Source organism: Saccopteryx leptura, chromosome 6 (assembly GCF_036850995.1).
Source record: "Saccopteryx leptura isolate mSacLep1 chromosome 6, mSacLep1_pri_phased_curated, whole genome shotgun sequence".
In the NCBI taxonomy this organism is placed as follows: Eukaryota; Metazoa; Chordata; class Mammalia; order Chiroptera; family Emballonuridae; genus Saccopteryx; species Saccopteryx leptura.
Window position 1 is genome coordinate 30,097,274 of NC_089508.1, and position 17,033 is coordinate 30,114,306.

A 17,033-nucleotide genomic window follows, 5' to 3' on the forward strand; every position below is an offset into this window, starting at 1 on the left:
AGGAGTCAGGGACATGAGGAGGCTAGGGACCAAAGAGGTGGACAGAGGCCTACAGCACCACAGTGCTGCAGGAGCACAAGCAGATCCCTGCCCTGGAGGAGCCAGGGCCAGAGACCGAGGTCAGTGTCCCTGCACCCAGAGCCCAGACAAGTGAGAAGGGAATCCACCTATGAACAGCTCAGGAACAAGTAAGGCTTCCAGGTGACTCATGGATCCCTGGCCTGTATTTTTTGCTTGGTTTTACAGACCCTAAGGCACAGGGCACCTGGATGAGCCTACTGATTTAAAGGCTCAGGTTCCGTGCAGACAGTCAGGAAGATTTCAGGAGGTGGAGACTATAGATGATGTGCAGGAAGGTAGGGGGTGACATTCCTGCAACAGTCACAGTGTGGTGACAGACCCAGTGCTGGGAAGGTAGACTCCACAGGCAGCATCAGGAAATGCTGACAAGCCTGATGTGGTTGTATGTGGCGAAAGTGGGGTTCAAAATGCAAAGCAAGGATGGAAAGCCAGGTAGGTCGAGGGCTCAAGCACACCAAGAAATCTGGATTTCTTTCTGCAGGCAGTGGGTGTGTGGGGGGGTAGATATTGGCTGGTTTTGAGAATATCACAATATTGCTGATTACCAGCAATAATGCGGGAAAACCCAAAGCAAAATGACCATTTAGTAAGAAGTCATAGAGACCTTTGCCAGAACAGACGTACATAGTAGAGAATACGACAGATTTGAGAGGTTGTGGAGCTGATGGGTTGACTATGGGAGCCAGGCAAGAGGAATAGAGCCAAGGAGCTCTTAAGCTTGTGACGGGAAAGAATACAGTTCTCAAAATCAGGAATATGGAAAGCGTCACCACGTAGAAACTTCATTCCTTTAACATGACCTTTCTCTTTTCTGTCCATCCCCCTTACTTAATCATTAAGCTCATAGGACATCAGATGCTGGTCAGTATCAATCTGACCAGAACAAAGCCTCAGGTCTGTTGACCACAGAAACAGAGTTTTGGTCAAGCTAAAGACAAGGTCTCGACTTCATTTGTGTTTCAGCCCTAGGCCCGTGAAGGCAGAACCCTAAGGATCACGCCTCCATGAAACCAGACAGAATACCGCCATGGCTGACACCAGGACCTGATACAATGATCAGCGACTCCCTACCCTGGCCCCAACCAATCTGCAAAGCCCATGACCCCAACTGCTTTAGAGTAATGATGTCCTTATATAATCCATCCCCTGGCGGCCATCCGGGAGCCAGGTCTTTGAGCACTAGCTTACCTGTGACTCCAGGCTTGGCACCATTTCTTCAATTAACAAAGCCGTTACTTTCTTGGTTGCAAACTCCTGTCATGTTTAATTGGGCTTTGATATGTGCAGGCAAATGGACTCCTTTCGTTACCTCTGGTAACAAAAATAGAGGATGTTTAGGAAAATGATGATGAATTCTGGTAAAGACCCTGACATTGAGGTGTGGGTTGGGTTATCTATGTGCCAGCAGCCATTAGGAATCCGGAAATGAAGGGCTCCAGCAAAGGAGAGAAGTATATGGGAGACAGTGTCTCCCAGAGCCCCCCAAAGGGCAGGGAAACAGCTGATATGTGAACAGAGAGTGTAAGATAAAAAGAGAAGAGATCAGGAAAGGAACCTTGAGAAATGCACAAGTATAAGTTCACAGGGAGGGAAAGAGGCAGAATGAAGGGGTGTAGGAGGCAGAGCGGCGGTCTGTGAATTAGGAGACCAGAAACTTGTATGCTGGCTGCCCAGACAGGACCGTCAGGAAGAGGGTGACTACATCAGGACTCTGATTACCGAAAACCAGCTCTGACACAGACGTAATCCAGTGGTTCAATAATCAAAATAGAGGGAAGTAGCGATACCGGCTGAAGAGACCTTGTTCTGTGGCTTCTATTTCTGCCCCTTTCTAACAGCACACAGGCCTCCTTTCGAGGCTCCTCCTCCCCGATAGGTGGGGTCTGGCAGGGCCCATCCCCAGTGAAGGAGCAGGCCTGCACCTCCAGCTGGGCCAGTCCACAAGCCCTGCCTGGAACTTGAATCTGGAACAGAATAAAAGAAAAAGACAGAAGGGCAGGGTTCCCATGGCTTCAGCGTTCTGTCTGAGCAAACTGCCCCACCTCCACCATAGACCACTTTTTTTTTTTTGTCTATCCTGCTTCTTTGGGTTTGAAGTGGCCCAGACTCCCAGCCATTTCCAAGCCTGGCTCCTCAGACTTGTACTAATTCTGTAAAAATCTGATATCCTTCAAATACATTCTCTTTGAACAAAAAGAACTAGGCTGCTTGCCACTGAGCCATCCTGGCTGCCGGACCAGCCGTAGGGACACCCTCCCACTTTCATGTGTTGACTCTTCCGTCCCAACTTCCTGGCCTACTGGAACCTGACCCAAGAAGCCCAAGACCAGAGAGAAATAAAAGCAGGTTTGGAGCTCTGATTGTGCCTGTGGGGAGCCTGGGAGGTGAAGTCATGTAAAGGGACAGCACTCCTTTAAAGCAGAGGAAGGAACTAGTCCCCAGTCGCCTTGTGAAAGTGCAGCTTGTCTCTGTGGGGCTGGGCACGGGCCTGGCGTTCTGCATTTCCGACCTGCTCCTGGTTGAGGTCCCTGCTGCAGGCGCCTGGATACCTGCGTATCTGGGCAGCGGAGCTCTGCGGGGCAGGAACAGGGAGGTCTGGAAGGCTGAAGAGGAGGCTAGGCGATTCAGCTCTCTGGTAATGGAGCGGCAGTTTCCGTGGAGTTCCTGGCGAGGAAGCTGACTCACTGTGAGCTGAGGCACCGGGTGGGAGTCGGAGGGAGGGAGAGCAGATGTCAGAGGGCGTGGAGCTCCTGAGCATGCGACAGTATCTGCCCACCTGCCGTCACCTGCCCACCGCAGGATGTCAGAGGGTGTGCTTCTCCGGACCAGTGTGAGGCAGTGGTCATCGGAGAAGGACTGGAGCGTGGAAGCCTGTCCGCCCCACTCTTGCGCAGTCGCAGTCCGGTCTCCGGCTCCTCCCAGCGGCTGCCACGCTATGCCTGGGTGGTAGGGGGGGGATCTCGGGCGTGGCTGCCCCCCTAACCCTGCTTAGCGGGGTTCCCAACCTCTTAGGGGCTCTCCACACTCCTCTGCCCTCTTCTCTTCCAGCCTATCCAATGTTTCCTCATCGTCCCCCTCTCCTCAGGGAACCTGTGGGATGGAACAGAGAATTAGACATGTCATTTCCCTGCTCAGAACCCGCCCATGCTCGCACGTTACCGAGGATAAGCCCCAGTCCTTGCCGTGGCTCCATGTGCCCCTCAGCCCCCAGCCCCGCCATTCTCCCCCTCACCCCGACACCGCCTCCTGGAGGCCTCCGGGCCTTCCTCAAACACACCTCACCGGCTCCCAGCCCAGGGCCTTTAAACATCCGTGCCTGGCTAATTCCCTCATCTCCTTCACATCTTTCTTTAAAAGTCACCTTTTTCACACAAAAACTTGTACTCAAATGTTTCAGCAGCATTATTCACAATCATCAACACAGGGAAACAACCCAAGTGTCCATCAACAGATGAGCAGATAAACAACATGTGGTCTATCCGTACAATAGACTATTATTTGGCCATAAAAAGGCAATGAAGTACTAATTCACGCTACAGTGCGGATGAATCTTGAAAACACTACTGTACGTGAAAGAAGCCAGTCACAAAGGCCACAGATAGTGCGATTCCATTTGTAGGAAATGTTTAGAACAGAGAAATTGGTAGAGACAGAAAGCAGATTGGTTGCCTGGTGCTGGAGGGAGGGAGGAATGGGGAGTGACAGCTAATGGGGACAGTGTTTCATTTGGGGATGATGAAAATGTTCTAAAATTGATTGAAATTGTGGTTGTGCGAAACCATGAATATACTAAAAACCACATTGTTGTATATTTTAAATGGACCATGGTACGTGAATTAGATCTCAGTAACGCTGTTATCCACCCCCGCCCCTGCAGAAAGCTCAGCTTATCGGCAGGCCTGCCCTGCTGCTGTTTTAGGTTGCAAACCCCACCCCCCCTCAGCTTCTTCCATCCCGGGCACCTTGCTCTGTTCTTTCCCATAACACTTAATGCCTTCTAACAAATTATGCAATTTACTTTCTGTTTAACTTACTTTTTTCTTGTGTCTCCCCCACTTCAATATAAGCTCTGCAAGGGGAGGGTTTGCTTCCTGCCTGCAGTGTCCCCTGATGGGTGGCGCTTGGGGCTGGCCTGGCACTTCAGTAGGCTCTGTCCAGATCTGCTGGATGAATGAATGAGCAGAGAAGTGTGACAGGAGTTCCTAAGGCTGAGTATGTAGTAGGTGCCACCTTCGTGCTTGTGGCTGGGTCAGCACAGAGCAGTTTGGGCATCTTGCTTCACAGAGTCTGTATCCAGCAGCTCTCTTCTCCCTACTTCTCTTGTCCACGTGTGCCGGAGGCAGCGGCCGCCTGCAGGAGCCCACAGGCGAGGAGGGGCCACAGACTCCGGCAAGCCCTGGGGCATCGGACAGCAGCGAGCAGCCTCAGTCTGGACACCTGCCTGGCTAGAAATGTGAGGCTCTACAGCTTGAGCGCAGGGTCTCTGGCTTGAGTGTGGGATCATAGACATGACCACATGGTCACTGTCTTGAGCCCAAAGGTCAGTGGCTTGAAGCCCAAGGTCACTGGCTTGAGCAAGGGGTCACTTGATCTGCTATAGCCCCCCAGTCAAGGCACATATGAGAACAAAATCAATGAACAACTAAGGTGCCGCAATGAAGAATTGATGCTTCTCATCTCACTTCCTTCCTGTCTGTCCCTATCTGTCCCTCTGTCTCTGTCATAAATAAATAAATAAATAAATAAATAAATAAATAAATAAATAAATAAATAAATGTCAGCTGATGAGCAAACTTAATTCTGACTACAGCTTAATTCCCCCTTTGCCATGTAACCTAACATTCTCAGTTTTTGAGGATTAGGATGTAGACCTTTTCTGGAGGTTATTATTCTGCCTACCACAGTGTCCTTGGCCAAACCAGCTCTCATGGCCACCACCAGTAGCCAGGGACATTGGTAAAGTCACGAGCCTGTGGAAGGGAGCAGGAGAGACATGAATGGCTTAGACGAACCCTGCTCCATCATCTGAACCTGGTCCCTTTGTTATCTCAAATCAAACCAGGGTGGCATTAGCAAGGAAAGGGCATGAAGAAATGGATTTAGGTTGGCCGCTAACTGTTCGCCACAGCAAGGGGCAGCTGATTTGGCAGATTTCCCTAGTCACATGCCACGTTTGCATTTTGTGATGAGATGGGATGTGAATGTTCTCGGGTTGTGCCCAAAGCTGGCACAGTGCAGCTAACTCTATCTCTGCCAGCCAGAATTTTTATTCCTTCCCCCTCTTCTGCCCCCAGTCCTGCCAAGAGAGAACCTGTCCAGACAAAATGGTTTTCTGGGGAGTCACGGGCGAAGAGGAGTGAATCAGAGAGATGAGAGAGGCAGGGAAGAGTCCACTGAGAAAGTCTGACAGAATGAGGGGGAAGAGACTAGGAGTGGAGATAGTCAGGAGTTTTCCCAAGGGCTTTAAGAGAGAACATAGCAGCTGGGATGATAGTCCTCTTCATTGGGTTAGAAAAATGCGAGTAAAGACCATGAGTACTTTGGAATTATTTTGGGCTGCACAGTTGATTGTGACTCTACTCTGGAATTCAACCAAATGGTAGAGTCCAACATAAATCATTACAAGTAACTGTGCCATCCTATCCCTTTACCTCTGGTGCTAACGCGCTAGTCAGCAGTGCCAGTCAGTGGCTGGCAAAGAGTTCACACTGGCTTCAGAGGCTCACGTAGGGAAATCCCTGTAAAATAGGCATTTGGACAAGAGGATCTCTGAGTCCTCCTCCAGCTCTGATAACTTGTCATCCTGTGATCTCTGTGTGGAGTCCAGGACAAGCTATGTTTAGTACTCTCTGGTGTCTGGGGTATCGCTTTCTCGTGTTCTTAAAGATAGGCTCAGAATACGAAGAACACGGAGTTTGGAACTTTACCATTCATCAGATCACTTAACTTCTCTGAGCTTCAGTTACCGCAAACGCAAATGGCCTCAGTTATACCCAACCTGGGGAGTTGATGTGAGGATTAAAGATAACATGTGTAAGGTGTATGGCAGGCACATGGTAAGCACCCAAGGAATTCTTACCCCTAAAATATAAAAGTACCAAAGATGAGACTTAATATCTGTGATCAAGGGGGAAAAAACAGTCTTTTGGGTGGTGACAATAAAATGATCAAAAGCAAATATCTTGACATTTTTCAGTTCTGAGTCTCAGAACTATTCAGTGTTTTCTGTTCCATACTTGCCACATTCAAGCTGACTGGTCACCCCTATAGCTGATAACTAACAGGTTTACAAAACAGCACAGCTATTAATATTGTTTGCTTGCCCTTTTCCAAAACACTGCATGAGATTCTCCTGCTCTACATGACCAGGCTCCTGTAAATGTCAGACAGGACTTGAGGAATGGTTTTAGTGTCCACAGATTTGTGGGAATCTCCATTTTGATACAAGATCCCGAGCCCTGCACTGTCCAATACTGTAGCCACTAGCCGCTCATGGCCATTGAAATGTAAATGAATTGGAATTAAGTAAACTGAAAATTTCAGTTTCTCAGTCACCCTGGTCACATTTCAGGTGCTTAATGGCTGCATGTGACTAATGGCTGTCCCACTGAACAGAGCAGATTATAGAACATTCCCACCATCACAGAGAGTTTGATTGGATAGGGCAATCTCAGACTGATAATAAAATAGCCTTTAATAAAAATAAATCTTTAAAAAAACACCAGCCTGGCAGTTGAAGTATCAGCCTTGATAAAATGGCCATCTGTCCCTCTGGTGCGGACCATTTTCCCAGGAATGCTTTGCATGGGAGCAGAGTCAGCCTGCTGACCTACAGGTGGAAGAGATTTTGCAAAGCCCTCCCTGGGCTGACAAGGGCTCCACTAGGAATGCCTTTGCAGTCCAAGTTATGTACCCACAGCTTAGTGACTGACAGCCTCTCTACTGCTAGGCCCCACACCTGATTGTCCAACCCAGGCTGCGGATGGAAGTCGGAGTGTCTAGGCACGGCCTCCCCAGCGGAGCAGTCAGAGCTCTGGCTTTCCTCACACACTTCCCAGGCCGCTGCACAGTAGACGGGCATGTGCTCGCCACATTTTCTGCTGTTAAATTCTCCCCCAGTCTTCTCTGTGTTCTCAAATGCCACCGTCTTCTAGGCCCTCCTTGACTCCCCACAAAGCCCCTCTTAGCCCTTTCTTAGCCAATCACCGAGAGTACTTACACACCGTGCCTTGAACCCGGGGGGTCTGTGGAGCCCCTCTTTCCGCCTATCTTAGGTAGCAATCTTCTCGGAGGGGGAGGCCCTGGGCTTGTCACCCAGCCCAGCATAGGGGGACCGTGGGTTGACATGGCAGACATCAATGAGCAGGACTCAGTCTTTGTAAACTCTGGACGGTGTATCCTAAAAAGTTTATGGCATGCCTCTGCCCTACACACTTGTCACAAAGAGACCCAAACGGTGGCCTCTGTGCTTGCCACCGGCGGTAGCTTCGTTCAGCCGTCTGCCAGAGCTCTGACCTCGGAGAGCACAGTGTGTAAACTCAGGATCCACTTTGGCCCCTCACTCACTGGGTGACATCAGGAAAATTATTTCACTTCTCTGGGCTTCATTTTCTGTAAAATGGGGATATAAATAGTATACATCCCCTGGAGTTGCCATGAGAAATAAAATACTGTACCTAAAAGTGTCTGGCAAATAGTAAATACTCAATAAATGATAGCAATTGCATTATTATTATCGTTCTTTGCAATATCCTAATTATTCTAGGATATAGTTTCCTGACTTCATTCACATCCATATTCCCGCTTTTATCTCCCATGTCCTGATTTCTGTCATTAGTCAATTCAACCACGCATCTTCTAGACCTCACTGGCCCAGCCCGATCTTGGGCAAAAAGAATTTGGGACCCACCGAACCATCAATGATCAGAAAAAAATGGTCTACAGTGTTGAGAAGCATGCCATGTCACGGGTCCTCTCCTAATGATGGGCCTCCAAAGTGTGGGAAGAAACTTAACAGTATTTACCAAAATGTCCATAACCTGTCAACTAGAAAGAGGCTTGTAGAAATGTAGTCAGAGATATAGTTAAAATTTATGTACGAGAATGTCGGTGGCAGCATTATTTGCAAAAAGGGAAATTTGGAAACCACCTAAATAGTTGACACTGAAAGGCTTTTGCAAGAGTGGAACTCCATCATGGACTCAATGGGATGTCATAAAAACACGTGTGGGCTCTTTTGTTGCCCAAATACCTCTCGGGGGCCCGTCACCTCCTGTGTTCCACTCAGGACCCCGGCGTGCTGAGTTCTTCGCACAGCAGAAGTAGCACATGAGCCTGAAACGGAAGGCCACCAGCAGATTTCGTCTCTGCTGGAACTTGCAGATCAACGGCAGATCAACGTTCCACCTGGAGGAACAGAGGCTTTTACCACCCTGTGCCATTAGCTAATTATCACAAGCTCCCTGGGGAGGGGAGCACACCTTCTTTCCCACAGTGTAGCAGGAGACAGAGGAGGGAGGGCAGACTGACCCATCTCAAGGTTCCGTGCAGGTGAGTTCTGGTCTCAGAGTGATGACACAGGTTAGGCAATGCCAGCCCTGTGCTGTTTTTGTTTTGTTTTGTTTTGTTTTTTTTAATTCTGAAGCTGGAAACGGGGAAAGACAGTCAGACAGACTCCCGCATGCGCCCCACCCACCAGGGGCGATGCTCTGCCCACCAGGGGGCGATGCTCTGCCCCTCCGGGGCGTCGCTCTACCGCAACCAGAGCCACTCTAGGGCCTGGGGCAGAGGCCAAGGAGCCATCCCCAGCGCCCGGGCCATCTTTGCTCCAATGGAGCCTTGGCTGAGGGAGGGGAAGAGAGAGAGAGAGAGGAAGGAGGGGGTGGGGGTGGAGAAGCAAATGGGCGCTTCTCCTATGTGCCCTGGCCTGGAATCGAACCCGGGTCCCCCGCACACCAGGCCGACGCTCTACCGCTGAGCCAACCGGCCAGGGCCTGTGCTGGTCTTTTTATTCCGTGGGGTCAACTTCTTGTCCAACCAGGTGGCAACTGAGAGGTTCTAAAGAAAATTGGGAGTGGAATACATATAACTTGGCCCTTATCATATATTAACCCCAGGGTGTTTCCAATAGAGAATCCAATCCTCAAATAACCCCGTAAAATGCAAGGTCCTTGGCCCCGGTCAGACAGGAGAAAGATGAGACTCGCCCACATACTGCCGATTACTGTTCCCCACGGGGTCGGCTGGGGCCGGGAGCAGCAGCCGACTCAGGCCCTCCTCACTCTCTTTCAAGCCACCTGGTGCCATTAGCCAAGTGAGAGGCCTGCTGGCAGGCGCTGGGCCCGGGACGAGACCTGGGTCTGGCTCTAGGAGAGTCCAGTTCATGGGCTCCTCAGACACCGGGGCTCCAAAGCCTCCAAAGCTAAGGTGACCAATTGTCCTCCTTTAGGGAGGACAGTCCTTCTTTTGTAAGTTCTGTTTGCCCACGAAAAGTGTCCTCCTACATGTCCTCCTTTTTGATATTGGAAGACTAATCTGTAAATGTCCGTATTCGATCGATGCAGAGTCGATCCATTGCGTGTGATGTGACATATCTGTATCGAAATGAGTACTGTTTTCTTACATTATTAAAAATTAATAGGCATGTAAGCATAATTACAATATAAAATATTACAAATGTTTTTTTAATTTATTTTTATTTTTTAAAGATTTTATTTATTCATTATAGAGAGGAGAGAGAGAGAGAGAGAGAGAGAGAGAGAGAGAGAAGGGGGGAGAAGCAGAAAGCATCAACTCCCATATGTGCCTTGACCAGGCAAGCCCAGGATTTGAACCGGCAACCTCAGCGTTTCCAGGTTGATGATTTATCCACTGAGCCACCACAGGTCAGGCCTACAAATGTTTTTATTATGCATTTATCATATTACAGTGCATTATTGTTGCAATGAATAAAATGTTTCTTTTATTTACGATATTGTTTTCTTCAATTTATTCTTGTCCTCCTTTCCATTGTAAAATGGTTGGTCACCTTAGTAAAGCTTCGAGCGTCCTGCCGGGGCCGCGGGGTGGGCGAGCCCTGCAGCGGGGCTGACTGCCACGCTGATTTTCAATGTCCAGGCGGCCGTGGAGAAAGGAGCAGCGTGGCTGCATATGCACTGTTTCCTATGCCAGTATTTTACTCTAATAACTTTTCATTGATTCGTTGACTCATTCTTTTTTCACTCAATAACATTTTATTGATTTTCCCCTCAAGGGCAGGTCTGGCACTTCCCGGGAACCCTCCCATTGAAGACACCAGCAGTCAAGCACTGGGTGGAAGGGAGCAGCTTACTGGGGGAAGACACGCCTGGACTGACTTCCCCGGGAACCCTCCCATTGAAGACACCAGCAGTCAAGCACTGGGTGGAAGGGAGCAGCTTACTGGGGGAAGACACGCCTGGACTGAACGGGGGCCGGGGGCCCAGGGATGAGGGCTGCACTCAGGAGCGGATTGCTCAGGGGCTGCGGAGAGCTGCGCTTCGCTTTCCCCGAGCTGCCCCGACCGGGCAGCCACCAGAGACAGTTCGGGGCGCAGACACCCCTGCTCTCCCTGGGGCCATGCCACGCTCCCACTTTCTCTGGCCGGCTCAGCCTTTTATTTCTCGTTTCATTTTGGGCCTCAGAATTCTTCTAGCCATTTCCAGACGTCAGGTCCACCTCCAGCCCCAGCAGGTGGTTGCTGATGGCGGCCCAGGTGGAAGAGGGAGGCCAGATGGCAGGTGGCAGTGCTGACCCATTCTCGCTCCAGGGCTGCGGACAGCCTGGCTCTCTGAGAACCTCCTGACTCAGCTCCTGTGTGCCTTGGGCCTGGATGAAGATGAACACAGGGAGGCTAGAAACACTCCCATCTGAGTCGGCCGCTCCTTGAACATGGCACGGGCCTGGGGGCGTCGGTGCGGGCGCACGCACATACACCTTCTTTTGTAGAGTATGAGGCAGCGCTAACAGTAACCACAGCTCGTGGGTGCAGTGCTTGACAGCTGAGCGGGAGCTGGGATGCTGCAGGCACAGCCTCCCCTCTTGTCCTACGACCGGACACACTGTGCTTAGGGTGAGACTAAGAATGAGGTGGAGGGAGGCAGACAGGTGAGGCCTTCTGACGAAATGAGCACAGAGTGAGACATAAAACAGTCACGTGACTCTGGGCAAAGTATTCAACCTCTCCAAGCTGCAGTCCCCTTCGCTGTTAGATAGGAACAACCTGGCTCCCAGACCTTGGTTTCTAGAACTATTTCTAATACAAAAGGAACCAGGGCTCCTGCCCGAAAGTAAGAAAGTACTGAGAACAAAACAAAACAAAACACCACCCAACCCACAGTGATGGGGGGAGGGGGCTACCTGTCAAAGGGACACAGGAGGGGACAGAAAGAACTCCCAACAGCAAAAACTGAAACAATCTGAGCAACAAAATTGATAAAGGAGCATTAGATTACAAAGCAAAGCACAAAGTAAATACCCACGAGTCCATACTGACATGAAGAAATGATTAGAAAAATAAATAAATGGGCCTGACCAGGTGGTGGCACAGTGGATAGAGTGTTGGACTAGGACACAGAGGACCCAGGTTCAAAACCCCAAGGTCACCAGCTTGAGCATGAGCTCATCTGGTTTGAGCAAAGCTCACCAGCTTGAGCCCACAGTCGCTGGCTTGAGCAAGGGGTCAGTAAATCCGTTGTAGCCCCCCCCCCCCCGCAAGGCACATATGAGAAAGCAATCAATGAACAACTAAGGTGCTACAACAAAGAATTGATACTTCTCATCTCTTCCTCTTCCTGTCTGTCCCTATCTGTCCCTCTCTCTGTCTCTGTTACAAAAATAAATAAATAAATAAGCGAGAAGAGACAAATCTTCAATGCAGAAGAATTCCAAATCATTTATAGAGCTGCTCTGCCCACAGGGCAGTGTGGGCTCCGCATGGTGACCACCTCCCAAGGGGACAGTGTGGGAGGGGGTGGAGAGCCTGACTTTATAGTAGAGAAACGAGACAAACACTACCTCAGCCAAGTGACCAACACTAACAACAGTGATTGTCACCATAGTAGGATGCACCCTTGACAGGATATGACGAAAATGGCATGTTACCTCTGAGGTCTTCTTCCCTCAACACCTGAAGGTTGTTATAATCACGAGCAAAACATCAGTCACGTTACCATTAACGGATATGCTACAAAATACCTGATCAGTACTCCTCAAAACGGCCAAGGTCATCAAAAACAAGCCTGATAAGCCACCACAGCCAAGAGGAACCTAACTGCACTGTGACATCCTAGATGGGTCCCTGAACAGAAAAACGATATTATGTAAAAACTGAGGGAATCTGAATAAAGTGGCGACTTTTGTCAGTAATAATGTATCAATAGGAGATCAGTCATTGTGACAGAAGTACCATACTAATGAGAGATGTTAATAATAGGGGAGACAGGATATGGTGTATACAGAAACGCTCTGAATTACCTTCACAATTTTTCTGTAATTCTAAAACTTAAAAAAAAACACATTTTTTAGGCCCTGGCCGGTTGGCTCAGCGGTAGAGCGTCGGCCTGGCGTGCGGGGGACCCGGGTTCGATTCCAGGCCAGGGCACATAGGAGAAGCGCCCATTTGCTTCTCCACCCCCCCCTCTCTGTCTCTCTCTTCCCCTCCCACAGCCAAGGCTCCATTGGAGCAAAGATGGCCCGGGCGCTGGGGATGGCTCCTTGGCCTCTGCCCCAGGCGCTAGAGTGGCTCTGGTCGCGGCAGAGCGACGCCCCAGAGGGGCAGAGCATCGCCCCCTGGTGGGCAGAGCATCGCCCCAGGTGGGCGTGCCGGGTGGATCCCAGTCGGGCGCATGCGGGAGTCTGTCTGACTGTCTCTCCCCGTTTCCAGCTTCAGAAAAAATACAAAAAAACAAAACATTTTTTAAAAAGGTATCTACCTCCTAGGCTTGCGAAGAGTAACTATGATAATACACGCAAAGTGCCCAACAGCTGGTAAGTGCTCAGCAAATGGCAACGGGGCTGTTCCTGGTGCCAGAGAGTCCAGACACCAGAGGCTGGACCGCCCTGGGGAGCATAGGAACGTGGGGATGCTGATGCTCATTCCCACTTCTGCCCACAGCACCTCGTCCACAACTCGGGAGAGCTGCTGAAAGGGCCTGCGCATTTCAGCTCAGCCTGCGAGGGCTGCCCGATTTGCATAGCTGTAAAGACCATCTCAGCTCAGCCTGTGAGGGCTGCCCGATTTGCATAGCTGTAAAGACCATCTCAGCTCAGCCTGCGAGGGCTGCCCGATTTGCATAGCTGTAAAGACCGATAGCTCAATGGGCGGGGGAGGTAGCAGTGCCTGAGGAGGCCCTATTCATAGTCAGGATCCACATAGTGGAGCTCGCTGATGTACACATAGCTGGTCAGAGTGAAAGTGTGAACGCCAGCAGCCCCAGGGAGGGGTGGTCTCCCTACGAAGCTTTCACCACTGGACGGCACTGGCTCCCTCCACGGGGCTGCGCGCTGCATCTCTGATTAGAGATGGAGACCAATCAGAGGCTCTGAATCACGTGCTCAGTTGACCCCTTGTACCAGCTGCTAAGGAGCAGATCACAGGCCCAAAATGGCATTACCTGTGCTAGAGACCAAGCTACCAAACCTAGACTTAATACCTAACGTGATTGCTGTGTCAGCCTCTCCCAGAAACATCAGCCTAATCAATCAGTCTGGATTTTTCCGGTCGATACCACTGAGCTAATCTGTCTCTTGGACCCTGTCCATCCTCCACAGAAAGAAGAGGCAACCCGCATGGTAACAATCCTTGCCACTCCCTTCCCTCCAAAAGGAAGTGCCCGGGTCTAAAAGTGATCCTTTTGTTGCTATTGCTCATAGCTCCCTCGCCCTACCTTCTCCCTATAAAAACCTTCCACTTTGAAGAACCCCTCAGAGCGCCCTTATACAGGTGGGGCAAAAGTAGGTTTACAGCTGTTGGCATGGAAAACAATACAATGATTGATAATAACACAAGAAGAAAAACTCTGTGTTTCACGTATTCACAACCGTAAGCCTACTTTTGTCCCACCCTGTAGTTGCTAGATCGGATGCTGCCCAATTCATGAATTGCTCAGTAAAGCCAATTAGATCTCCACATTGACTTCAGACTTACTGGGTTGAGTTTTGTTCTTTAACACAGCCAACGATGAGCTCCTTCATGCCAGCCACCATCCTGTGCCAGCCACCTGCCATGAGGAGACACCACCTATACCTACCAGAGGCCCGTGTCACTCCAGAGCTAAGAGCCCTGCAGCCTTGACTCGGTTCTCACCCCGGAGAGGCCCCATCGTCCAGGTCTAGACTGTAAAGATCAGTGAAGGTCTCAGTGGCTGTGGACTGGCACTGAAGAAACCCAGGTCAGAAAGAAACAAACCCAGAGGCAAGAAATCCAACACTCCGTGTGTTATTTGCATACTTGGGGTTGCAAGTGAGAGCCAGCTCAGCTAGGGTAGTGGGTAAGAGGAGGAGGTGACATTTAGTAGAAAGACACAGAGATTAGCTCACCCAATCTGGCCTCGAGGCGCAGGATCAGGGCTGCTCCACCCGTGGAAACAGGTCTCCAAGGAGATGAAGAGGCACTCTCTGTGGATTTCTTGTATCTGCCCCACCCCCTCCACCACCTGCGTGCTGGCAGTGTCCCCTCAGCCCTCCTCCCACCGGGCACGGACAGCCCCCATGCTCACTGTCACCCCACTTCACCAACAGAGAGCAGAAAGAGACCACTTCCTCTCCTTGAGCCAAGCTCCAGTTTAAACACATCCCTGGAAGGACGCTGATTGGTCGGCCGGGCTTGACGTGCTCCCCTCTGGATGGGTCAGGAAGTAGGGTGTCTGCTCCCATTCAGGGCACACAGCCAGCAAGAGAGGAAACCACAGCACTTACTAGAACAGAGAAATTGCTGTGAAGGATCTCTCATTGTGTGTAAAGTTGTTAACTTAGTACCTGGAAAGGTAAGAAGAGAATTCTAATGGGTCATGGAGTGAGCAGAGAAGGGCAAGGCACTCTCTGAGGACTCGGCATTCTGTGGGCAGGATGGTATCTGCCGCCATAAGAGGACGGTGAAGCTGGACTGTGGCTTCTCGCCCCTCCCCTCTGGCTCCCCGAATCTGAGTCCTGCCTCCCTGTCTCTCCAATCCTCTTGTGGCTGAGAGGGCTTGCAGCCTGAGGGGCAGCCTCGGGAGCCCTGGCAGTCAGCTCTGCCCTCAACTTCACCCTCCCGTGCAGCCTGAGACCCAGATTCAGGACTGGGATTAGGGACTGCGACTGTGGACGCCTCCCCAGCTCTCATCCTAGTTCTGCAAAGAGGTTACTGGGTTGTGCCTCAGCTATTAATAAAGTGGGGATTGATTCCTATTCTGCACTTGTCATTCTTGCGTGTGTGAAAAATAAGCCAACACTGGAGCATTTCTGGTCTCCTGCCATAAACCCATGAAATATCACCCAAGCCTCAGGGCTGATGCCTGAGCGCATCCCTGGCTGAACCCTCCGGACGTTCCGTCCCAGGTGCTGCAGGTTCACACCCTGGGCCTGCACCAGTGGGGCTGATCCCTCCCTGACGAGCCCAGGGATTAACTGGAGCTGCTTTTCACCTATAAGGTGGGTGTGACTCCACGGAACCTCCCTAAATGCAGGTCATGATTCAGAGCTCTGGATCTCTCATCAGCCCCAGGTGATGCCCATGCCGCTGGTGCATGGACCACGTGTCGGGTAGCTTCTCTGTCTGAGCTGCAAGCCTCTGCTGCTTCTCCCGGAGCCTCCACCCACCTCCAGGGAAGGGGCAGGCGTTTTCTGAGCAGAAGCTAGCGGGAGTCCCTGGGTTCTCCGGGAGTACATGGAGGGACACTTGCCTCTCCATCAGGGCCAGGCTCCATGCCCTGTGGTGGCTGTAGGCTGGGACAATAGCAAAGGCTGCAGCTGCAAACACACAACCCCCAACAGAGAAAGTGATAAACTGCTGATTAGGCAGCAGGGTACCTGCTTGGCTGAGACCAGCCATTCACCACGGCTCCCTCGGTGCGGGAATGAGCTGGCGCCCTGCGTCCCCTGCTCAGCACCTTAGAGGCCAGACTCTTGCAGGTGATGGATGGGCCCTGAAGCACTGCCAACAACCAACAAGAAAGAACTTGCTGCCAAAGCAGAAACAGCCACGCCTAAACTCACGTGGCTCTTCTCAGAGTCAGAGAACATTTGTTTAGCATCACTGGGCACAAAGCTCTGCGGAGGAACAGAGGTGATGGTGACCTGCCCCCGACCCCCCAAAACCCACCACCACGGCTGGTGTGAAGTGGGGCTGACCCGTAGTGCGCCATTGGGGGAAGAGGAGGCCCAGGTACAGAGAAGAACTGCTTGGAAAAGGAGACCCCGTGTGAGCAGGGAGAAGAAGCTTACCTGGAGGACTGAGGCTGAAAGGCTGGGTAGGGCTGCGGTCGGCGGAGATGCTCGGAGAAGAGGATCACAGTCTGGGCAGAGGAGCCTGGAGTTCACCTGCAGGAGGAATCTGGTGCGTCTGCAGAGACAGAGGTGCGTGTGGGTAATTGTGCCCATTAAGCTTTGTCTATGTGTCGGGTCCTTTGAGGGGAGTAGGGGCTGCAGGAAGTCACACACACACACACACACACACACACACAGAGCAAACACTCTTAAAACGATAGGACATTCATGCATTCTAAAAATACAAAAGCCCCTAGCAGAAAGGGCTCCAAGGAGCGTGCAGAGCAGTGCACAGGGGCTGGAAACGGGACATACTCCTCTGAGCCCTCATGCGTATTCCACTCTGGAGACGCAGAGCATAGCAGTTCCATGCACACTTGCCCTAATCCTCACACAGCCGCCGGGAACCGATGTGATTATTATGTCCATTTTAAACACATACCCAAGTCTTGATTCAGCAAGAGCCAGTC

The 17,033-nt window shown here is 51.0% G+C and overlaps 1 long non-coding RNA gene across 1 annotated transcript; it reads right to left on the reverse strand.

The window, feature by feature from the left end:
* Window positions 1-1,474: 1,474 nt before the first annotated feature.
* On the reverse strand, window positions 1,475-14,819 carry LOC136376186 (uncharacterized). Its single transcript, XR_010746153.1, has 3 exons — window positions 14,638-14,819; window positions 2,631-3,171; window positions 1,475-2,045 (listed from the first exon to the last, which is right to left on the reverse strand). It is a non-coding gene; the product is annotated as an uncharacterized lncRNA (long non-coding RNA).
* Between the last annotated feature and the right edge of the window lie 2,214 nt (window positions 14,820-17,033).